Source organism: Microcaecilia unicolor, chromosome 4 (genome assembly GCF_901765095.1).
Source record: "Microcaecilia unicolor chromosome 4, aMicUni1.1, whole genome shotgun sequence".
NCBI classification, from domain to species: Eukaryota; Metazoa; Chordata; class Amphibia; order Gymnophiona; family Siphonopidae; genus Microcaecilia; species Microcaecilia unicolor.
Window position 1 is genome coordinate 26,539,887 of NC_044034.1, and position 24,452 is coordinate 26,564,338.

Below are 24,452 nucleotides of genomic sequence, written 5' to 3' on the forward strand. Positions count from 1 at the left end.
GGCTCCTTTGGGGTGGCCGGAGTCCTCCCGCAGGGGTGGGCACCGTAGATTCCGGTCGCCTAAGATCCAGCATGCTAGAGAAAGCAGCTGTTCGCCTTCCCCAGATGCAATGGGGAAAGCCAAAGATTACAATTCCCAGCAGCCCCTGAGGGGGGACACAAAGTAGAGTCAGGGACTACAATTCCCAGTGGCACCTGGGGGAGACATAGGGTACAGCAGGTAAGAGTGGCTCACATTACCAGTCCCAGAGAACTAAGGGGCGGGAGGAAGCTCTGAGCAAGTACAATCAGGGGAATGAAGAGCAGCTGGAAGGCATGGGTGTAAAAGAACCCATGGATTGGCAATCAGGGGCGGGTAGAGAGAGACAGAGGAAGGAGAGGCTGGAAGAGGAGCCCAGGGATATCTCTGCACTTGCTAAAGAATGCTTTACTTTTTGTCTATTAGATTGTAAGCTCTTTGAGCAGGGACTGTCTTTCTTCTGTGTTTGTACAGCGCTGCGTACACTTTGTAGCGCTCTAGAAATGTTAAATAGTAGTAGTAGTAATTCAGAGGGCAGTTGGCAGCCTGGTTCTCTGGCTTAATGCAGGGGAGGGGGGGGGGGGAAAGGTGGCTGCATCAGAGGAGGGATTAAGGAATGAATGTTTCAACCTGGGTGGTTGTCAGGAGTTGGTGCTGACAGCGAAAGGGTGGGACCCTTACATTCCCCTGACCTGTTAGTAGGAGGGAGGGGAAGAGAAGGTTGAAGTGGGAAAGAGAATATTAGGGTGTGTGCTGTGGGGAAAAGGTGAACTGTTGGAACTGGGAAATTCCGGATTTCCTCTGAACTTTGGGGAAAGGGGGGGAAGGAAAAGGAGGGAGACTTCCAGACTGTGGAAAACCCCAGTTTGAGCCAAGAGGAGCCCAGGCGGTGGTGACTGTACCACGCTCAGGGGCGTAGCTACGGGTGGGCCTGGATGGGCCCAGGCCCACCCAGTTTTGTCTCAGGCCCATCCTCACCTTCTCCCACCCCCGCCGTAGCGCTGCCTCCTCTCCTGCACTGCACGGTCTCTGTCTCCCACCCTCGCGGCAGCGCTTTCAATTTGCTATCAGCGCTGTCTGCCTGACAGCTGACAGATGCAGTGCGATGTCCTCCTGCTCCGGGGCCTTCCCTCTGCCGCGTTGATTCAATTTCCTGTTTACGCAGGGTGGATTGCACGCGGCAGAGGGAAGGTCCCGGAGCAGGACATCATCGCGCCACGTCTGTCAGCTGTCAGGCAGGCAGTGCCGATAGAGCGCTGCCGCGGCAGTGGGAGATGAAGACCATGAAGTGCAGGAGAGGAGGCAGCGCCACAGTGGGAGGTGAGTGGAGGCAGCGCCGATAACTTTAAATGTGCTGGACAGACGCACGCACGCACGCGCGTGTGTGTGTGTGTATGTATGTGGGGGTTGTAGTGCCCACCCATCCAACCTGCTGGCCCACCCAAAAATTGTCTTCTGGCTACGCCACTGACCACGCTGCCCAGCGGCTGTGGGGAGTTTACACATTGTCCAATGATTCATAAACCGCATTAAGCATTGCACAAATTAATGTGTCTGTACTATACCACTCTCTAAACCCAGCTTTCCGGGGGTGGAAAACATTTGCAGATTCTGCAAAGTTCACCAATTGTTCTACAACTGTTCCACAATCTTGGCCGAAAAAGACAGATTTGATATTGGTCCATAATTTTGCACTTTTAAGCAGTTTTCTTTAATGCCCTTTACCACTGGTCAAACTATGGAATTCTTCCAAAGAACAAGTACCACTCCCAGCGTCAAACTTTGATCTACCACATGCAATAACAAGGGTGCAAGGCCATGCCTTGCAATCTTTTACCAAGAAACAGGAATATGATCTAGGTGCAGTGGTGGCCCTACCATTAGGCCCCCGCTCTTCCTTCCCCGAATTTACCTTTTTCTTTCTTATATTTCAAAAGATGGCGGTGGCAGCGATGCCCATAGGTTGCAGGCCTGCCTCTCTGATGTAACTTCCTGTTTCCTCGGAGGCGGGCCACAGTAGAGAGAAGAGGCCAGGACAGGGCAGCCTATGGGAATCGCTGCCACCGCCTTTAGAAAAACAAGAAAAGGTAAATTCAGGGAAGGGGGATGGGGAAGGAAGGGGGGAGATGTCAGACCGTGGCCGGGGGGGAAGATGGTGATAGAGGAGCCAGGGCGGCAGCTCATTCCTCACCCCAGAACAGTAGATTGTCTTACACCGCCCCTGTCTAGATGTAAACATACATGTTTTGACTGTAGTGATTGCCTTAGCTAACTTTGATAAAGAACACACACAACTGGTAGTGTTCTTCCTCCTCAATATCAGCAAAATTCGCCCTTTCCTCTCTGAGCATACCACCAGAACTCTCATCCATGCTCTCATTACCTCTCGCCTCGATTACTGCAACTTACTCCTCACCGGCCTCCCACTCAGCCATCTATCCCCCCTTCAATCCGTTCAGAACGCTGCTGCAAAACCGATATACTCATATCACCCCTCTCCTTAAATCACTTCATTGGCTTCCGATCAGATATCGCATACAATTCAAGCTCCTCCTCCTTACCTACAAATGCACTCAGTCTGCGGCTCCTCACTACCTCTCCACCCTCATCTCCCCCTATGTTCCCGCCCGTAACCTCCGCTCACAGGACAAAGCCCTTCTCTCAGTACCCTTCTCCACCACTGCCAACTCCAGGCTCCACTCATTCTGCCTTGCCTCACCCTATGCCTGGAACAATCTTCCTTTACCCATACGCCATGCCCCCTCCCTACCCATCTTCAAATCTCTGCTTAAAACTCACCTCTTCAATGCTGCCTTCGGTGCCTAACCGCTCGAGAAATATAGAATGCCCCAATCTATCCACCCTATCAGATTAACTGTTCACTCGTCCTCTAGATTGTTCACTTGTCTTTAGATTGTTCTCTTGTCTTTTAGATTGCAAGCTCTTTGAGCAGGGACTGTCCTTCTATGTTTGAATTGTACTGCGCTGCGTAACCCTAGTAGCACTTTAGAAATGATTGTTGTTGTTGTTGTTGTTGCTATAAGCTGTGTGCGTTGTTTGGCAACACACCTATGACACGTTCATGCCAACTAAACCAGCCATCAACATATGTTGGCGCATCTAACTTTTGGCATACCAAAGTGACGTTGTGGTGGTATTCTAAAATGTCTTGGGCACGCCCAGAAGGTGTTATAGAATAGGCCACACAGCCATTTCATTAACATAGTAAGTGACGGCAGAAAAATACCTGTACGGTCCATCCAGTCTGCCCAAACAAGATAAACTCATATGTGCTACTTTATATGTATACCTGACCTTGATTTTTATCTGCCATTTTCAGGGCACAGACTGTAGAAGTCTGCCCAGCACTAGCCCCGCCTCCCAACCACTAGCCCCACCTCCCAACAACAGGGTGCTGCCACCCAATCGCTGCTAAGCTTCTGAGGATCCACTTCTTCTGAGCAGGATTCCTTTATGTTTATCCCATGCTTTTTTGAATTCCGTTACCGTTTTCATCTCCACCAGCTCCCTCGGGAGGGCATTCCAAGTATCCACCACTCTCTCCGTGAAAAAATACTTCCTGACATTTTTCTTGAGTCTGCTCCCCTTCAACCTCATTTCATGTCCTCTAGTTCTACCGCCTTTACCTTAAGAAAAGGTAAACCTGCCTTTTAGCCACTGTGGTAAAAGGGTGGGCCTCGGTGTGCATCAAAAACACATGCTGACACCAGTGCAGACCCCCTTTTGCCACAGCTTCGTCAAAGGACCCCTTAGTTATGCCGGACCCTGGCTTTGGAATACAGTCCCTGTTCAACTCCGTTTGGAACCCTCCTATGCGAAGTTCAGAGCAGCACTGAAAACCCAGCTCTTTGCAACTGACTACTCCTCAAATCAATAGTAACATATGTGTTTCATTGAGTGTTCTTTCTCCTTTAAGGCAGTTAATTGGGTTATTGTAAACCGCATAGAAGCCAACTTGGCCCTTTGCGGTATATCTAGTCTCCGTCAATAAATACATTTTATTTATTACATTTGTATCCCACATTTTCCCGCATAGCAGTAGGCTTAATGTGGCTTACAGGTTCCGGAGAGGAGAGTACCAACTCCGGGAATATATACAGAGCGGAAAATAGAGTAACAGTAACATTTAATGTGGGCATGTGCAAAACGACGCACGTGGGATAGAGGAACCCAAACCATATCTACGTGATGCAAGGTTCCACACTAGGAATCATCGCCCAGGAAAAGTATCTAGATGTCATTGTTGACGACACGCTGAAACCCCCCGCCCAGCGGTGGCCAAGCAAGCAAACAGAATGTCGGGAATCACTAGGAATAAATAAATGTTAATGCGGGGAAGGCTTGGTATATTAAAGCTGGCAGTCCAACATCTATCTATCAGTGATTTCACAACATCAGGCCATCTTCTCCAGCAAAGGCATTTTCTTAGGCATAGCCAAAATTACCCAGGTTCTTCTTTCGTAGCTGGTTTGCAACTCACTGGTGGAATCAAGTGCTTCCTTATCAGACTGGATGAACTTTCACATAGGGGATCGATCCAGTCCTTTAGTCCATGCTCTGAGAAACTGGTAGAGTTCCAAAACCACAATAAAAAGGAAAACCTTACATCATAAAGTTTCAAGAACAACAGCCTATGTGCTCTATTTTTCACAACAAGAATTTAATCCAATTATCTGTTTCTCAGCTTCTCCTCAGCATTATAGAATAGAATAGCATTTCTTATATTCTACAAATACCTGGTCAGTTCAGTGCGGGTTACACATAAGAAGTCAGTCATAACTGGGACACACAATCACTCCACATCTAATAGTATACAATAGTCCCATCCTATATAATAAAACACACCTCCAACATTCTGAAGCTGACTGCATGGCTGAGGCATTCCTGCTCTCTGTATCCATCTCCTGAATTGACATCACATACTTCCGGGTTCATCACAAGCAGAAGTGACCAACCACACGAGGTTTCTCGGCTTCAGAATGTTGGAGGTGCATTCTATTAAATAGGATTGGTCAGTTCCTTGAAGCACAGCCAGAGCTCAGCGTCCTGCACAGTAAGGCTCAGACACCAGAGGGGGGGGGGGGGGGGGGGGCTGACACCAGTGTTGCCAGGTGGGCGGTTTTACCGCCCAATTGGGCGGTTTTCCGCGACCCGCCACGGGAAATTTTTGCCCGCGGCGGGTTGCAGTTTTTTGGGCTCCTTTTTGGCTTCGGGGCGGTTTTTTCGCCGGCTTTTGCGGTTTTTTCGCCGGCTTTTTTCGGCCGCGGTGGGCGGGGTTAATGACGTTTCTGGGCGGGGTTAGTGACGTGGGAGGCGGGGTTAGTGACGGGGGAGGCGGGGTTAGTGACGGGGAGGCGGGGCCGATGACGGGGGAGGCGGGGCCGATGACAGCGGGGGCGGGGTTGATGACGGCGGGGGCGGGGGTGATGACGCGGGGGCGGGGGTGTCAGGGGCGGGGTTTGAGTTTGGGCGGGTTTTGGGCTGGATTTTGGGCTCCTTTAGGCTGGAAAAAAATTTTCCACCTGGCAACCCTGGCTGACACCAGAGAGAGGGAGGGAGGAGGGACACACTCTCTCTCTCACACAGTCAATGTCTTTCTCTCTCTCATTCTCACACTGTGTCTCTCACACACTGTGTCTCACACTGTATCACATTCACTCTCTATGTGTCACATTGTCACTCACACACTCTCTTGGTCTCATACACTCAGTCTCACAGAGAGTCTGTGTCTCACACACACACTCTCTCTCGCACACACTGTATCTGTGTGAAACACACACTCTCTCTCTCACACTGTCTCACATAAGCACTTGCACACACTCTCATTCTCACATACACACTTTCTCTCTCACAGACACACTCGCACCCAGACTCACTCTCTCTCACACACACACACACTCGCACATTCACTCTCTCTCTCTTACACACAGTCACTCTCACATACACTCTCTCAAACATACACACTCTGAGGAAAACCTTGCTAGCGCCCGTTTCATTTGTGTCAGAAACGGGCCTTTTTTACTATTATACAATAATTAAGTTAGAGCTTTCACCATTACTGCCCGCTCGGTACATTTGCCAGTTTCTGGCATTCATTCTCCTTGTGAAAGTTGAAATAAATGAAGCCACAAAAGTTTTGCTAATCATTTTCAGTTGGATGCATTTTCTCCTCGCGTATCCTTGGTTGGCCTACATACGTTGATGATCTTGCAACCCAGATCTGTTTAGACGCATGTGGGACCAACGTGAGCCACCTCCAGTAATTCTGTCAGCTTTTCATGGAATCGAATGATGACCTGCCTTTTTATAAAAAGCACATTTTCCACTCTCAAAGTCCCTGACATGGCAGCTAATTACCAGCTCAAGGGCACCAGGCTTTTTCCAGGTTTGTTAGCAATGTTTCTTAGATCAGCTTTTGAACTCCGTGCAGGCAATTGTCTCATGCTGACATTTTAATTCTTTCCAGCTGCAGCTGAACAAAACGACAGAAATTATGTGAAGGAGAAAAGGGACAATGTTATTGGAATGAGGAAGCCTTGTTCAGCAGTCCCCTGTGTCTTCTTGTAACCTACGGGGAGCTATTGTGCACGCTTGAAGGTTATCCGGGCACTAAACTGTGAGAGAGTGTTTCCAATTTGCAAGAGGGTGGGGGATGAACCACAGCTACTTAAATTGCAGCAAACCTATTCTCGTTCCAAATCCTGCTTCTTCTATTTCCAAGTACAGATGGTTGAAAGTGACAGAGTTCACTTTAACCCCATATATCCCATTTTAATCCGGGCCAAGCCTTCTCCTTCCCACTGCATGATGAGAGGTTTTCTCCAAGCCATCTGCTCTACAAAACTCTGGCACTAGATTCTGCAGGCTGGCTAGTAAAGCTGAGCCTACTGTTCAGACCTTCCCAAAAGATAGTCTGGAGGCTCTGATTCCTACCAGCAATCTCTTGTTGTACTATTTTTAAGGGCCTGCACGGCAAAATCTTTCATTCTGTTTAGTTCCCAGTGTTGTTTTCACGTTGTTTACATTTTCATTTGGGGAGAGGGGAGGAGGCGGTGCCGTTAATAGTGCTTAGCTATTGGCAAAGAGCGCATACCATTTTTCGAGAGTGCACAAAGGCGTTGCCCTCCGTGCGTGTATGCACTCTTCAGAAATAGTGTGCCTCCGCTAAAACAAACGCTTTATTTTCAATAGTTCACACATTCGTGCACTATTGAAAAACGGTGGAGGGTGGGGGCGTGGCCAGACCTGGCGGTGGGAGGGGGCCAGAGCCCGGGGTGGGGGGCACATTTTGGTCTGCCGCCCCACCGCCGCCACCCTGCCGCCCCCCCCCATCCACTGCTGCAGCAAATACCTTGGCTGGCGCGGGTCCCCAACCCCTGTCCAGCGCCGGTCTCTGGTGTCGCCACGTTGCCTGCCCTGCTCTCTCTTCCCCTCACGTCACGCACGCTCCTTTTAGTGAAACTGAGCATGCCTTAGGTGTGTTGCTTGCCAATATAATAAATATCGAAGCATTAAACAGCAAGTCAACTAGTTTAACTCAAATGAGTAATTCCCCCCCCCCCCCCCCCACAAAGGAGGAAAACACTTCAGACGCTCAGTTGGCAGTGCAACATATGCCCGGTTTTACTGAGGAGCTTCTTACATTATTTCTTTCTTTGTATTTACAGATAGATAGATAATATATTTACAATCAGCTTAAAGAATTATATTTTCATTCAATTTGAAAAACAGTCATTTACATGGAAGACCACTTATCTGATAAAAGGACGTGTTCAACAGAGCGCTGCTGTCTCCCCATAAAAAGCTTCATCAGGAGCAAAGCTATCTGTGCACTTCTTAATCTCCTATAAGGAAGAAAAGTGGTTAGAAACCCAGTGAGTTCTAATTTCAAATAGTTCCCGTTTTTAAGCAGCACTACTGCACCTAAACCCCAGAACAAGAAGAAATTCCCACCTCGAAAAAAATAAGTTTACCTTAACAAAGAAAAGCAACTTAGCTCTCGCATTCTCTTCTGGGGATCAGAGAGACAGGGAGTTGCTGGTCTGTGGACAGGGAGGGGAAGAGAGATGCAAATGCCTTGGGGCTAGGGGCTAGGGGCAGAGGGGGCGGGAAGGATGAGAGAGGGAGAGATGCTGCATGTGGGGGCAGAGGAGAAGGTAAAAAATAACCCCTGTACTTTATATATGGAGGAAGGGCAATGCCACTATTCAGTGCCAATTTCCAGATAGGAATCCAGACAAGTAGGATTGCGTAATAGCAGTTCCAACTTGCCCGTAAAGCTATCTGGGTGCTGGAACTGAATATAAGAACATAAGAGTAGCCATACTGGGTCAGACCAATGGTCCATCTAGCCCACTATCCTGTTTTTCCAAACAGTGGCCAAGCCAGGTCACAAGTATTTGGCAGAAATCCAAATCGTGGCAACATTCCATGTAGTATTTCAAAGAATAGCAAGATTCTGGAACCCTAAAGAGTGATAAGATTCCATGTAGAATCTCAAAGAATAGCAAGTTCTGGAATCCTAAAGAGTGACAAGATTCCATGTAGAATCTCAAAGAATAGCAACATTCCATGTAGAACCCCAAGGAACAGCAAGAGTCTGGAATCCTAAAGAGTAACAAGATTCCATACAGAATCTCAAAGAATAGCAACATTCCGTGCTACAAATCCCAGGGCAAGCAGTTGCTTCTCATGTCTGCCTCAATAGCAGAGGCCTTTCCTCCAGGAATTTGTCCAAACTTTTTTTAAAACTCAGATACACTAACCACTATTACCACATCCTCCGGCAAAGAGTTCCAGAGCTTAATTATTCGTTGACTGAAACAATATTTCCTCCTATTATCTAGTTCTAATTCAGCCCACTATGCCCAGCATTTTCAAAACTGCACACCGCAGGCTGAATATTGCCTGCAGGTTAGAGATCCGGGCTGTACAATGTTTTAATTTGTCATGTACTTTTTTAATATTTGTTTTTTATGTTGTCAGTTTTGATTGATGATTATGTATGATGTGATTGCTCTGTACACTCTTGACAGTAGAATATAAATGTTCTCAATTAAATTAATTGAATTGAAAGGGATAGTTGCTACAGGAAGCAAGGCTGCACATGCTTTTTTAAACAGAGCCATCAGTATATCTCAGTATTTGCTGTCAACGAAGAAATGAGTCAGCTGATCAATGTTTCAAGATAAGAGAGGCAGCAGTATTCTTATCTCTGAAAGATCTGGAACATTTTGCCAAGGCCCAGCTGCGGAGCAGATAAAGTTTCAGCTTTAAATGTCCCAGTAAAGGACAATACGCCAACAAAGAAATGTAACTTTCCTGTTGTTTAACAATTCGTATATACTGCCGATCTTAAAATTCTCTGCGGCTTACAATGGGGTCCTTTTATTAAGCTGCAGTAAGCAGGATCTAGGTGTCATTGTTGATGATATGTTGAAACCCTCTGCTCAGTGTGCAGCGAGGGCTAAGAAAGCAAATAGAATGTTAGGTATTATTAGGAAAGGAATGGATAACAAAACTGAGAATGTTATGATGCCATTGTATCACTCCGTGATGCGACTACACCTCAACTTCCGTGTGCAATTCAGGTCACCACATCTCAAAAAAGATAGAGCAGAATTAGAAAAGGTACAGAGAAGGATGATAAATGGGTTGCAGGACCGCCGAGAGACTGGGCTGGGCCCGGGACAAGGCCGCCCCTGGCCCCGCCCCATGGGCCTCAGCCCCACTGCCACTCCCCCCCAGGTTGTCATCCCCCCCCCCCCGAGGGGGGCCCGGCGCCACAGTCCCACCCGCCTCCGCCACCGGGCCGGGCCCCTTCCACCCAAACCCCCGCCAGCAGAAGTGCTGTCTTCTGACTCCGGCGTGCGCGGCCCCACAGACGCGCTCCTCTCAGCTGATCTTCGCTGTACTCTGCAGGGCTTCTGTGCGTCTGACGTCCTGCACGTCAGACGCACAGAAGCCCTGCAGAGTACAGCGAAGATCAGCTGAGAGGAGCGCGTCTGTGTGGGCCGTGCACGCCGGAGTCAGAACAGAAGACAGCACTTCTGCTGGCGAGGGTTCGGGTGGAAGGGGCCTGGCCCGGTGGCGGTGACGGGTGGCACTACGGCGCAGGGCCCCCTTGGAGGCCCGGGCCCCGGGAATTTTGTCCCCCCTGTCCCCCCCTCTCGGCGGCCCTGAGGGGTTGGAATGACTTCCCTATGAGGAAAAACTAGATTGTAAGCTCTTTGAGCAGGGACTGTCTTTCTTCTATGTTTGTGCAGCGCTGCGTATGCCTTGTAGCGCTATAGAAATGCTAAATAGTAGTAGTAGTAGTAAAGCGACTAGGAATCTTCAGCTTGGAGAAGAGACGGCTGAGGGGAGATATGATAGAGGTCTCTAAAATACTGAGTGGAGTGGAACAGGCAGACATGAATCACTTGTTTACTCGTTCTAAAAATACTAGGACTAGGGGGCACACAATGAAGCTACAAAGTAGCACATTTAAAACGAATTGGAGAAAATATTTCTTCACTCAACGTGTAATTAAACTCAATTTGTCAAGGCCTCTTAAAGCATAATATCTGCGAAACTTTAATATCCTAGAAGTAGAACCTCGGCATATCAGCACACACCTGATGCCTCTTTATTTTCTTGAAATTTACTTTATTGAATAAATATAGACAGTTTACTCACAGCAGTAGATCTCCAGAAGTATTGCCCTAAGGCAAGAGACGCCCGTAATTCTGAGAATGTTATCAGTGGTTGGAGGTAGAAATCTGAAGAAAGGAAGCAGAGGTGGGAGAATAAACAGATGCAAGCAGTTCAGAGCTGGGTGACTGGGATTGTGCTGTATCTTGAGAGAAAGAATGAACGAATGAGGCAAAAAGCGAGTTTGTTACAAGTGGGTGGGTAGCAGGACAATTACTGTCTGAAGCAGGTTGGAGAGTGTCTCATGGAGAAGGGGAGATCAAGAAAGGGCTCACACAAGCTCAGGGAGGAGGAGGTAAAGGGACCAATAGGGACAGAACCTGCCATCAGGTAGCAGGGTTGGTCCCAGGGGGCAGTCCTCGATTGGAAGGAAAGGTCATACCCAGCTGACCTCTCAGGACAGAGATATTAAGAATGACCAGGAAATGATAGCAGGTAGACAAAAGACCCAAGCTTGGCTGAGAAAGAGAGGAGGTCTTTGCAGGAGAATAGACCACTAGTAACAGACTTTATACAGACAAGCAGGGGTGACTGCATTACATGTGAGACTACATTACACAGAATGCAATGCTCATATATCTTGGCAGTGAGTGACTGCAGCAGTAAAAATCTTTAGTCGTGAGAATAACAGTAAAGGCATTAAACACATTTTAGGACCACACTATAAACTAGTATAAGGCTGTCGGGACACAGAACAGAATTTGTTGCCAGAGAATGTGGTAAAAGCAGTTAGCTTAGCAGGGTTTAAAAAAAGGTTTGCATACTAATCGATTTGCATTCATTACATCACCAGTTTTTCGGTAAGGCATTGTTGCATCACAGAGCGGTTTTTTACAACCAGAATCTTGACATCTTCTCTATGTCAAGTTTTTTTTACAACAATCCGGCAGATTTGTTTGACCCCCGAGGTAGGCCTTCGTGTTGGATCATTTTTATGACTCCTATAATAAAGACTCTTACATTTTGATATCCTCTTCGAGTCCACCTCACTCTTTTGTCTTGTTGCTCACGTTTGCGTGAGGTTCTTTTCCTCCTTTTTTTTGTTCCCACGTTTTTAAAGCTACCATAAGAGATCATATAATTGGTTGTTCTAAAAAGATTCACAAATTGCAAACTCAGGAACTTACTGACTATGAATCTAAGGTTAAACAATTAAAACAGGAACTTATTAACAAATGAACGGACTCTACGTACCAGAAAATCTTAAAGCTCAAGTATCAATATAATGCCATTACAAGGGGTCCTTTTACAAAGGCATACTAGCCGTTTTAGTGCATGCTAAAAATAAGCGTTGCCAAACGTTAGAGATGCCCATATATTCCTATGTTCCAATAGAAGACCGTATATATTATATATTATTTGTGGGGACTTACGCAGTGGCGATCCTAGCCGGCATGACACCCGGGGAAGAGCGCCGATGCGCCCCCCCCCCCCCCGGCAAAATGACCCCCCCCCCCTTGGTACGCCACTGGGCTTACGTATGAATAAGCAAATATAATGTCCCAAACAAAAGAAACTGTACCCATGGACTTTACAACCTCATAGATATTATATAGAAATTCTAAGCAGGAATAGCATACAATTCAACTTGTGTCGTCTTCATCAACTTAATAGAGTGTTCGATCTTTTTTGTATGGGGATCATCGGATACTAATGCAGCTCACGCCATCAGAACTCAGCGTTCCTTGTGCTATTGAACAATGTTTGTGGTGCAAACCGTCATAAGAGCACCCTTTGAAATTTTTCTAGTGTGCATTTCATTGTAAATAAATTGTGGATAAATGTTTACAATGAATTGCACATTAGAAAATTTTCAAAGGGTGATCTTATGACGATTTGCACCACAACCATTGTTCAATAGAACAAGGAACGCTGACATCAGTCGCACGCACAGAAACTTGATCAGACCATTCAGCAAGCAACGCCGGCGCAGACGAGAAGAGGACTTCGGCTGTCGGAGGTTGGGGTCCCCCGTCAGCACAGGTATGCGACGGTGGCAGAGGAGGGTTTTTGGCGGAAAGGGGGGGTCGAGAGGGTCGCGGCGGGGGGGTCCAGGGGTCAGTAACGTGGAGGGGGGTGTTAAAATCTGTTGGATTATTTGTAGTAAATAATTAGCAGATTTTAGTACACACAGCTTCAGCTTTAGAAATGTTAATTTCTTTCTTCATCTCTCTCTCATTTACCCCTGAATAATTCACTGCTGAGTCACTTTAAAGTTGAAGTAACAAAACATCTGTTTACTCACAGTTTGCAGTTAGATTATAATCAGACAGGCTTATATATACATATTACTATACATTTGTATTATCAGCTCCTTCCATGTGCTTAGATGGTAATGGATGCTCACACCACCATAGATCCTCTCAGGTTAGGAGAGATCATGAGCTCCATGTGCTCCATGTGCTGCATGTGCTGCATCTAACTGTGTCTAACCCCCACAGGAAGTTACATAGCTGTGTGACCTCTCTAAGTAATTCACATCAGAGGTCACAGAGTAATCACAGAGAAATAATAGGTGACAGGCAATGCATGTAAAATACAATTACATTCCAACAAACCCCTTCTCATGCATAACTGTCATGCAATTATTTATTCATACAAAGTCCAAGCTTTATACGCAGATTCACAAAATGTTCTCTGGGTAACGGTTTGGTCATGATGTCAGCTGTCATCTCACTGGTGTGACAATAGTGTAGACTGATGACCCCTTCTTTTGCCAACTCTCGCACGTTGTGGTATTTCGTTGCGATGTGCTTGGTGCGTGACTGAACCTTGTCATTCTGTGACAGTCGGATGCAGCTCTGATTATCTTCCATTATCTGGATTGGTCTCTTTTCAGCTATTCCGAAATCCAGCAAAAGTTTTTCAATCCACATCAGTTCTCTGCACGCTTCCGATACGGCCACGTATTCAGCTTCTGTAGAAGACAAACTCACAATACTTTGTTTATGACTGGCCCATGAAATGTGTACATTTCCATACATAAACACATATCCACTTGTGGATTTATAATCAGAATGATCCCCTGCCCAATCTGAATCACAGTAACATATTAGTTTTGGATTACTATTGGCTGAAATCTTTAATTTACAATCAATGGTACCCTTTAAATACCTTACCATCCTTTTAACTGCAGTCCAATCTGATTTGGTAGGTGAGCTGACCCTTCTGCTCAAAATTCCTACTGCATTTGCTATATCAGCCCTGTATGTGGTAGCTAGATATAAAAGCTTACCTATGGCTGATCTATATTGGATGTTATCTGGTAAAGGTTCTCTTACTGTTTCATCCTTCAGAAAATCAGTGATCATGGGAGTGCTTACAACTTGGGCATCTTGCATACCTAAACTTTCAATAAGCTCATTTATTTTCTGCTTCTGGCTTAGAAGATAAGAACCATCATTTTGTTTCTCAATTTCTATACCAAGATAGTATGACACATTACCAAGTTCTTTTATCTCAACATTGAGGTTTAAATATTTTACAATGTCCTTGTACTCTTGCTCACTTTCGCTTGCAATGAGCAGATCATCAACAAAAGCTAAAATGTATGCATATTGTCCATTTGTGCACCTAGTGTACAAACATTTATCTGCTTCACCTTGCTTAAATCCTAAATTTGTCAATATTTCATGCAATTTATCATTCCAACATTTTGCACTTTGCTTTAATCCATAAAGACCTTTGTTTAATTTACACACTAGCTGTCTTTGTTTTGTATTTATGAAACCTGTTGGCTGTTCCATGTACAAGTCTTCAGTTATATCTCCGTGAAGAAACGCTGTTTTCACATCAATGTGGTTGACTTGCATGCCTTTTGAGACTGCAATGCTCAGAAGTGTTCTAATTGTCGTGTGTTTCACTACAGGTGCAAACACTTCATCAAAATCTTCTCCATATTTTTGAAGATATCCCTTTGCCACTAATCTGGCTTTATACCTTTCCACTTTTCCTTGTGCATTCCTTTTTAACTTGAATACCCATTTGCATCCTATAGCTTTCTTGCCAGGAGGTAATTCTGTAAGAATCCAAGTATTATTTTTATCCAATGCATCAATTTCTTCTTGTGCAGCTTTATGCCATTCAGCAGCTTCTTCTGCTGGCATTTTCTCAATCTCATCCCATGTTAAGGGCTCTTGAGCTTCTGCTGACTTTGTTAGGTAAGACAGTCTTGGGGGTGGAACACCTTTGTTTTCCCTGGATGAGCGTCTGACAACAGGTTGGTCCGACCTTTCCGCATCCTCTAAATCTGAGAGTTCTTCTCCAATTGATTCCCCTTCTCCAACTGTACTGTCTTCTTCAATGATCCTTTCTGTGTCTGCTTCCTCTGCCTGTTCCTCGTTAGATACAGATGAGTTGCTTTCAGACATCTGCCTTGGTATGGCATTTATATACACTGGCATGTCTATTATGGTTCTAGTTTCATATTCTGGATGATAAGGCTCATCTGGGATAATCCAGCCTTTATCAACCCTTTTGTTTTCATCAAAATATGTAACATGTCTTATGCCAACAATGCCAGTTTTCAGATTCAAAATTCTATATCCTTTGTGTCCTGGAGCATAGCCAACTAAAATGCCCCTTTCTGTTGTGGAATCCAGCTTATGCCTTCTTTGCTTTGGTACATGAGCATATGCTGTACTTCCAAATGTTCTTATGTGTGACAGGTTTGGCTTCCTACCATGCCATGTCTCATGTGGTGTGCGCTCAGCGCCTTTAGTTGGCATTCTGTTTTGTAGGTACACTGCTGTGAGAATGGCTTCCCCCCATAGTCTTTTAGGGAGATTGCTATCTGACAGCATACATCTGGTCATTTCCACAAGTGACCTAAATTTTCTCTCTGCAACAGAATTTTGCTCTGGTGTATAAGCTACTGTTGTGATATGCTGAATGCCTTCTTGTTCTAGAAATGTGCACATGCTTTGTGAAGTGAACTCACCACCATTGTCGGTCTGAAGAACCTTTGGTTTTCTTTCAAATTTATTGCTCACCATGGCTACGTATTTCTTCAGCATGTCTGTGACTTGACTTTTTTCTTTCAGCAAATAGGCCACACAATATCTAGAGAAATCATCCAAGAATATCAGCACAAATCTGTTATTTCCCAATGATGGGATATTAAACGGTCCACATAAGTCACTGTGTATTAAGTCCAGTACTTTATTACTCCTATTTCCTGTGTATGCAGGAAATGAGGGTCTCACACCTTTTTGAGTAACACAGTCTATGCATTTCTCCATTTTACCAGCATCTGCACTTATCTGAATGCCGGTGGCCAGTTGCTTACTGTAAAGATCCTGGATCACCTTAGAATCACGATGTCCCAGGCGGCGGTGCCAGATTTCCAGACTACATTTACCATCATTCTTCCTTACTTGCGCCATATGTGAGGCTTCACCTGAAATACTCAGTTTATAAACATCATTATGCATAAAAGCTTCAGCATACACTTCATCATTTTTAGAGATTGTGCACTTACTGTTTTCAAAATGAATCGCAAATCCCTTCTTATCTAATGTAGATACACTAAGCATATTACAAACTGCTTGGGGAATATACAAGACATCACTTACAGGAATTTCTTTAACTTCATTAGACACTTTGCATTTTAAGAATCCAATACCTTTTGCTTGGATCTTAGCAGTCCCTGCGTTTGCAGTTTTAAGAATACCTTCCTCTGGACACATTTCCTGAAAGAAATCCTTACAATTGGTTAAATGGCATGTGCTCCCCGAATCCAAAATCCAAGTACTTTCATTTGAATTATTATTTACCATAGTCAAAGATTTTTCTGCCATTAGAAAGCCCTTGTGTTTATCTTTGTCCTTCATACATTTCCTGGTTTGAAAATTCTTTAGTTCCATTGGCTTAGGTGAGCTAGAGGGAGTGTTTTGTGTTTCCTTACACCATTTAGATACATGTCCCTCCTTTCCACATGAGTAGCAAATCAGCTTGCCCTTGGGTGGAGTTTTCCCATAGCTCCGCCTTCCTCTGTTCTTTGCCAAGAAATTTGTTTCATTTCTCTCTGACTGACTTTGAGAACACATCTCCTCAGAATCATTTATTATGCATTCCTGCCTTAGTTTTGATGTTGCCTGTTCAAAAGATTGCCCTTCAATGGCCTCATTTACAGACCTAAAAACATCAAACTTCTTTGATAGTGAGGTAAAAAGAAATGCTCTTTTCAATGCATCACACATGGGAATTCCAGAAAGTTCTAACTTTTGAAATGAAGACATAAGATGCATAATGTGATCATTACATTTACTTTTATCCCTTAATTTGGTTTCATTCAACTCTGCCAGCCAAATTGGTTGCTGCTTTGCATATGTAGTTGCATACATAGTTCTCAGTTTATATAAAATGTCCTTTGGTGTATCTTTTCCCTCCACTAATATGGCTTGTTTCTCTGAGAGAGCTTCCAAAAGCATGCACTTCACATAATAGTTTGCATTGTCCCATTCAGCCATATTTTCAGCTGTTCTGTCTTGGTCTAAGCATATATTTAATCTTTTTGCTCGAAGGAGACATATGGATCTTAGTTCCCACTGCTGATAATTAAACTCATTTAATTTAGGCACCTTGAGAGAATAGAACAATGGTGAATTTCTTCCCTCAGCCATTTTCTTAGCCTTCTGTCTGCTGTGTGGGGGGAGAGAGAGACAGACTGAATCTTTCCTTTAAAACTTAAGAGAAAAATGTGGCCTTTTTTTCTGCCTGGTAATATTTCTCTTCTTTTTCAATTCCTGGACCCTGGGCCCATAACCCTTTTGTTGGATTATTTGTAGTAAATAATTAGCAGATTTTAGTACACACAGCTTCAGCTTTAGAAATGTTAATTTCTTTCTTCATCTCTCTCTCATTTACCCCTGAATAATTCACTGCTGAGTCACTTTAAAGTTGAAGTAACAAAACATCTGTTTACTCACAGTTTGCAGTTAGATTATAATCAGACAGGCTTATATATACATATTACTATACATTTGTATTATCAGCTCCTTCCATGTGCTTAGATGGTAATGGATGCTCACACCACCATAGATCCTCTCAGGTTAGGAGAGATCATGAGCTCCATGTGCTCCATGTGCTGCATGTGCTGCATCTAACTGTGTCTAACCCCCACAGGAAGTTACATAGCTGTGTGACCTCTCTAAGTAATTCACATCAGAGGTCACAGAGTAATCACAGAGAAATAATAGGTGACAGGCAATGCATGTAAAATACAATTACATTCCAACAAAATCGAAGGGAGGGGGGAGTCTGGAACTCGTTGGGAGGGGCGTGAGGGGGCTTGAACTCAGAAGGAAGGGAGGGAGGCGTGGGTCTCGGAGGGGACAGAGCGAGACAGCGAGGTAGGGTGGGGGATTACCTTGCTAGCGCCCATTTCATTGCCTACCGAAACGGGCCTTTTTTACTAATATATATATATATATATATATATATATATATACTCTTTCATCCTCTTTATTACTCAACAAGTAACTTCTGCCAGGGATATTGTCAAACAATTCATGTTCCTTTATAGTAAGTTATATGCCTCGGAAGCTGTACAGGATCCCAATATAATGAAACAATTTTGTGCAAAATCTTAAAGGCTCTAAGTTGTCAGAGAATGACAAAATAGCTCTGGATAAGGAAATTACAGTGACGGAAATTGAAAAAGCAATTAAATCAGTCAACATGGCAAGACTCCTGGTAGAGGTGGTCTGATAGTGGAATTCTATAAGACCTTTCAGGATTAATTAACACTCAGGTTATTGGACGTATACTCATCAGTAATACATAGGGGAAATGAAGGGAACCTTAGCAGAGTTTTCGCATCCTATTCAAACTTCTTCTACTAACCTATAAATGTACTCACTCTGCTGCTCCCCAGTATCTCTCCACACTCGTCCTTCCCTACACCCCTTCCCGTGCACTCCGCTCCATGGATAAATCCTTCTTATCTGTTCCCTTCTCCACTACTGCCAACTCCAGACTTCGCGCCTTCTGTCTCGCAGCACCCTACGCCTGGAATAAACTTCCTGAGCCCCTACGTCTTGCCCCATCCTTGGCCACCTTTAAATCTAGACTGAAAGCCCACCTCTTTAACATTGCTTTTGACTCGTAACCACTTGTAACCACTCGCCTCCACCTACCCTCCTCTCCTCCTTCCTGTACACATTAATTGATTTGATTTGCTTACTTTATTTTTTGTCTATTAGATTGTAAGCTCTTTGAGCAGGGACTGTCTTTCTTCTATGTTTGTGCAGCGCTGCGTACGCTTTGTAGCGCTATAGAAATGCTAAATAGTAGTAGTAGTAGCAGAGGCTATGATGATTGTACTCCTGAAGCCTGGTAGAGATCCACTGGAAGTCACAGTCCTTAATAAATGTGGAAGCCATAATTATAGCATCACGATTAGCAGGTCAAACATCACAAATTGTACATATGGACTAAACAGGATTTATTACTGCCAGGCCTTCTTTACACAATACAAGGCTTGTTCTACATCTTATACAGCTTGCAAAAAAAACTTGACTATCCAGCCATCTCCACGGCACTAGATGTGGAGAAAGCTTTTGACAGATTGGAATGGGCACACAGCTAGTGGACATTGGCTTTTTTTGAGTAAAGTGGACTTTTAGTAATGCTTCCTGCCAGGAAGTCAGTGACTGCATAGTTGTTTTCCCTGACTCCACAGGAGCCATCTTTTCCTTTAACCGGGGTTACTACTACTACTACTATTAAACATTTCTATAGCGCTACTAGAATTACGCAGCGCTGTACAAATTAACATGAAAAGACAGTCCCTGCTCAACAGAGCTTACAATCTAAATTGGACAGATGAACAGACAGCTAGGGGTGGGGAAATTGCAGTGGTAGGGGTGATAAGTGAGGGTGTTGAGTAAGAGAGTCATGGTTAGGAGTGGAAAGCAGTAGCAAAGAGGTGGGCTTTAAGCCTAGACTTGAAGACAGCCAGAGACTGAGCCTGACGGACTGGCTCAGTGAGTCTATTCCAGGCATAGGGAGCAGCGAGATAGAAGGAATGGAGCCGGGAGTTAGCAGTGGGGGAGAAGGGGGACGACAGGAGACATTTACCCAGCAAATGGAGTTCACGGGGAGGAGTGTAGGGAGAGATGAGAGCGGAAAGGTACTGAGGAGCTGCGGTGATTTAACCAGAGCTGACATTGTGATGTCATAATGCCTCAGTCCACCAATGCCTAAGAGCCAACCTCATCAGTGATGTCACAATGGCTTGACTGTCCTATACTTGGCTCAAACTACTACTACTACTATTAAACATTTCTATAGCGCTACTAGACTTACGCAGCGCTGTACAAATTAACATGAAAAGACAGTCCCTGCTCAACAGAGCTTACAGTCTAAATTGGACAGACGAACAGACAGCTAGGGGTGGGGAAATTGCAGTGGTAGGGGTGATAAGTGAGGGTGTTGAGTAAGAGAGTCATGGTTAGGAGTGGAAAGCAGTAGCAAAGAGGTGGGCTTTAAGCCTAGACTTGAAGACAGCCAGAGACTGAGCCTGACGTACTGGCTCAGGAAGTCTATTCCAGGCAAAGGGAGCAGTGAGATAGAAGGAAGGGAGCCGGGAGTTAGCAGTGGGGGAGAAGGGGGATGACAGGAGACATTTACCCAGCGAACGGAGTTCACGGGGAGGAGTGTAGGGAGAGATGAGAGCGGAAAGGTACTGAGGAGCTGCGGAGTGGATGCACTTGTAGGTCAAAAGGAGAAGTCTGAACCGTATGCGGAAGCGGATAGGGAGCCAGTGAAGCTTTAAATGAAGATTTTAGAACTTTCTGAGAAGTTCTGAGAGAAGAGGACATTTCTCTGTCTAAGTGAATATTATTTTGCTCTATGCTTTGGTGATTTAAAGCTTGGGGTAAAAGAGAAATTGTAGGTTCATTGATTAAAAACAATTTGAAATAAAAAGGGCAAACTTTTTTTTATCAACTAGTTTCCGTAGTGTAAAACCTTTTTCCTAATTGTTTTAAACTCGAACTTTCTTCCAGAGGTAGAAACTTAACTGTCACAGCCTACAGCATTAACAGATTTATTTATTTATTTATTTATTGCATTTGTATCCCACATTTTCCCACCTATTTGCGGGTTCAGTGTGGCTTACAATACATTGTATTGATGGAAATACAATTTGTTACAACTCGATTATGGGTTACATTGTGAGGAGTTAGGTTAGGACAAAGTCAAAGTATCATTAAGGGAATAAACAAGGAAAAGAACGGTGGAACAGTGGAAGAACAACGGATGCTGATAAGGCAACAGAACAATAGCAAGAGAACATTCGGGTATAACATTTTATCTGTAAATTGAGGTTTAAATGTGATAAAATTACTGGGGATGAGAATATAGAAGAGAGTGTATTGATGCATTGCTAACTGTGTGTGTGTAATTCATTTGTTTTGATCCTTTCAATAGATTTTTTCAAAGAGATGAGTCTTTAATAGTTTGCGGAAGTCGGTTAGTTCGTAGATCGTTTTCAGGTTAGATAGCCTCTAGAAGGCACAGCAGGACCTAGTTCAGTCTTCATTTAAAAAAAAAAAAAAGAAAACTTTAATCAACTAGTTTCCGTGGAGGGGCATAATCGAAACGGGCCGCCCATCTTTAAGGACGCCCATCTCCGGGAACTTCTACGAGAAGGGGTGGTCCGAACTATATTTTCGAAAAAGATGGGCGTCCATCTTTTCTTTCAGAAATACGGTTGGAACCGGCCAAATGCCTAGGATTTGGGCGGATTTGAGTTGGGCGATATCGGTTTTCAGCGATAATGGAAACCGAAGGCGTCCAGCTCAAAAGCAAACAAACCCAAAGCATTTGGTCATGGGAGGGGCCAGGATTCGTAGTGCACTGGTCCCCCTCACATGCCAGGACACCAACCGGGAACCCTAGCAGGGGCACTTGTAACAATTAAAAAAAAAAAAAAGGAAAATACCTCCCAGGTCCATAGCTCCCTTCCCTTGGGTGCTGAGCCCCCCAAATTCCCCACCACCACCACCACCACCAAAACCCACTGCCCACAACTCTACACCATTACCATAGCACTTATGGCTGAAGGGGGGCACCTAGATGTGGGTACAGTGGGTTTTGGGGGCGGTTTAGAGTGCTCCCATTTACCAGCACAAGTGTAACAGGTAGGGGGGGGATGGGCCTGGGTCCACCTGCCTGAAGTCCACTACACCCAGTAAAAACTGCTCCAGGGACCTACATACTGCTGTGATGGAGCTGGGTATGACATTTTAGGCTGGCATACAGGCTGAGGAAAAGGTTTTAAAGGTCTTTTTTTGTGGTGGGAGTGGGTTAGTGACCATTTGGGGAGTCAGGGGAGGTCATCCCCGATTCCCTCCGGTGGTCATCTGGTCACTTAGGGCACTTTTTTGGGACTTGTTCGTGAAAAAAAAAGGGTCCAAAAAAAGTGACCTAAATTCCCGCTAAAAACGCCCATTTGTTTCCAATTATCGGCCAAAGGCGCCCATCTCTCCTCGGCCGATAACCACGCCCCAGTCCAACCTTCACCATGCCTCCGACACGCCCTCGTCAACTCTGGCCATTTCTGCGACGGAGTGCAGCTGAAGTCGCCCAAAATTGGGTTTGGATTATACCGATTTGGGCGCCCTTGCAAGATGGGGAGTGGAGGAGTGGCCTAGTGGTTAGGGTGGTGGACTTTGGTCCTGGGGAACTGAGGAACTGAGTTTGATTCCCACTTCAGGCACAGGCAGCTCCTTGTGACTCTGGACAAGTCACTTAACCCTCCATTGCCCCATGTAAGCTGCATTGAGCCTGCCATAAGTGGGAAAGCACAGGGTACAAATGGGTCAAAATATGGCCACCCATCACTTTCGAAAATAAGGTAGATTGTGTACAACCCAAACCTTTTACCCTTAGTTTTATACTTGAACTTTTGCCAGAGGTAGAAACTTAACTATAACAGCCCAGAGCATTAAACTTTCTGTCTAAAAAGAAAAAGTTATTTTCTGTTCATTGCCATAAGGAGAGGAAGCAGTGCTTCTGATCTGAATTAGGTGTTAATTAAGGTACTGTGAGGAAGGTAGAATAGCTGCAGAGGTCACTAGAGCAATTTGATTACTGTGTTAACTTTCAAAGGGTCTGTTTGAAGCAGTCCCCTTAGAATCAAAACTATATAGAAAGGAAAGGTCCCAGGTAACCTTTTTTCCCAGAGGTTCTGAGAGAAGAGGACATTTCTCTGGGCAAATGAACATTATTTTCCTCTGAGCTTTAGTGATTTAAAGCTTGGGATAAAAGAGAAATTGTAGGTTCGTTGATAAAGGCATTTTGAATTAAAAAAAGAGCAAAACTTTACTTATTAACTAGTTTTCATATTGTAAAGCCCTTTTCACCATAGTTTTAAACTTGAACCTTCTGCCAGAGGTAGAAAATCAACTGTCACAGTTAAAGAAGACTAAAAGAGAATATAAAGAGAAACTTGCCACAGAGGGCAAAACTCAAAGTAACAACTTTTTCAGGTACATCAGAAGCAGAAATCTTGAGAGGGAATCTGTGGGACCATTAGATCATCAAGCAGCACAATGGGCACTCAAGGAGGGCAAGGCCATAGTGGAGAGACTGAATGAATTCTTTGTTTTGATCTTTATAGAAGATGTAAGAGATCTACCCGAACCAGAAATGTTTTTCAAGGGAGCCAAATCAACAACTTAAAGAATGGAGTGGAGGAGTGGCCTAGTGGTTAGGGTGGTGGATTTTGGTCCTGAAGAACTGAGTTTGATTCCCACTTCAGGCACAGGCAGCTCCTTGTGACTCTGGGCAAGTCACTTAACCCCATGTAAGCCGCATTGAGCCTGCCATGAGTGGGAAAGCACAGGGTACAAATGTAACAAAAAAAAAATAGTAAATCACCTAGACTAGATGGCATGCACCTTAGGGTACTGAAAGAACTCAAACATGAAATTGCTGATCTGCTCTTAGTGATCTGTAACCTGTCATTAAAATCGTCCTTAGTACCTGAAGATTGGAGGGCGGCCAATGTAACGCCAATTTTTAAAAAGGGTTTCAGTGGTGATCCAGGAAATTACAGACTAGTAAGCCTGACTTCAGTGCCAGGCAAAACAGTGGAAACTATCATAAAGAATAAAATTATGGAGCATATAGACAAACATGGTTTAATGGGATAGAGTCAGCATGGATTCAGCCGAGGGAAGTCTTGCCTTACCAATTTGCTTCATTTCTTTGAAGGTATGAATAAACATGTCGATAAAGGTGAACCATTTGATGTAGTGTATCTAGATTTTCAGAAAAACTTTTGACAAAGTTCTTTACGATATACTCCTGAAAAATTAAAGAGTCGTGGGATAGGAGGTAATGTTCTGTTGTGGATTAGGAAATGGCTATTGGACAGAAAACAGAGGGTAGGGTTAAAAGGCCATTTTTCTGAATGGAGGAGGGTGAACAGTGGAGTGCCAAAGGAATCTGTACTGGAGTTGGTGCTATTGAACATATTTATAAATGATCTCGAAATCGGTATTGTGCTCAATTCTGGTCACCTTATCTCAAAAATGATATAGCGGAATTAGAAAAGGTTCAAAGAAGAGCGACCAAAATGATAAAGGGTATGGAACTCCTCTCATATGAGGAAAGACTAAAGAGGTTAGGGTTTTTCAGCTTGGAAAACAGATGGTTGATCGGGAATATGGTTGAGGTATACACAATTCTGAGTGGTATAGAATGGGCAG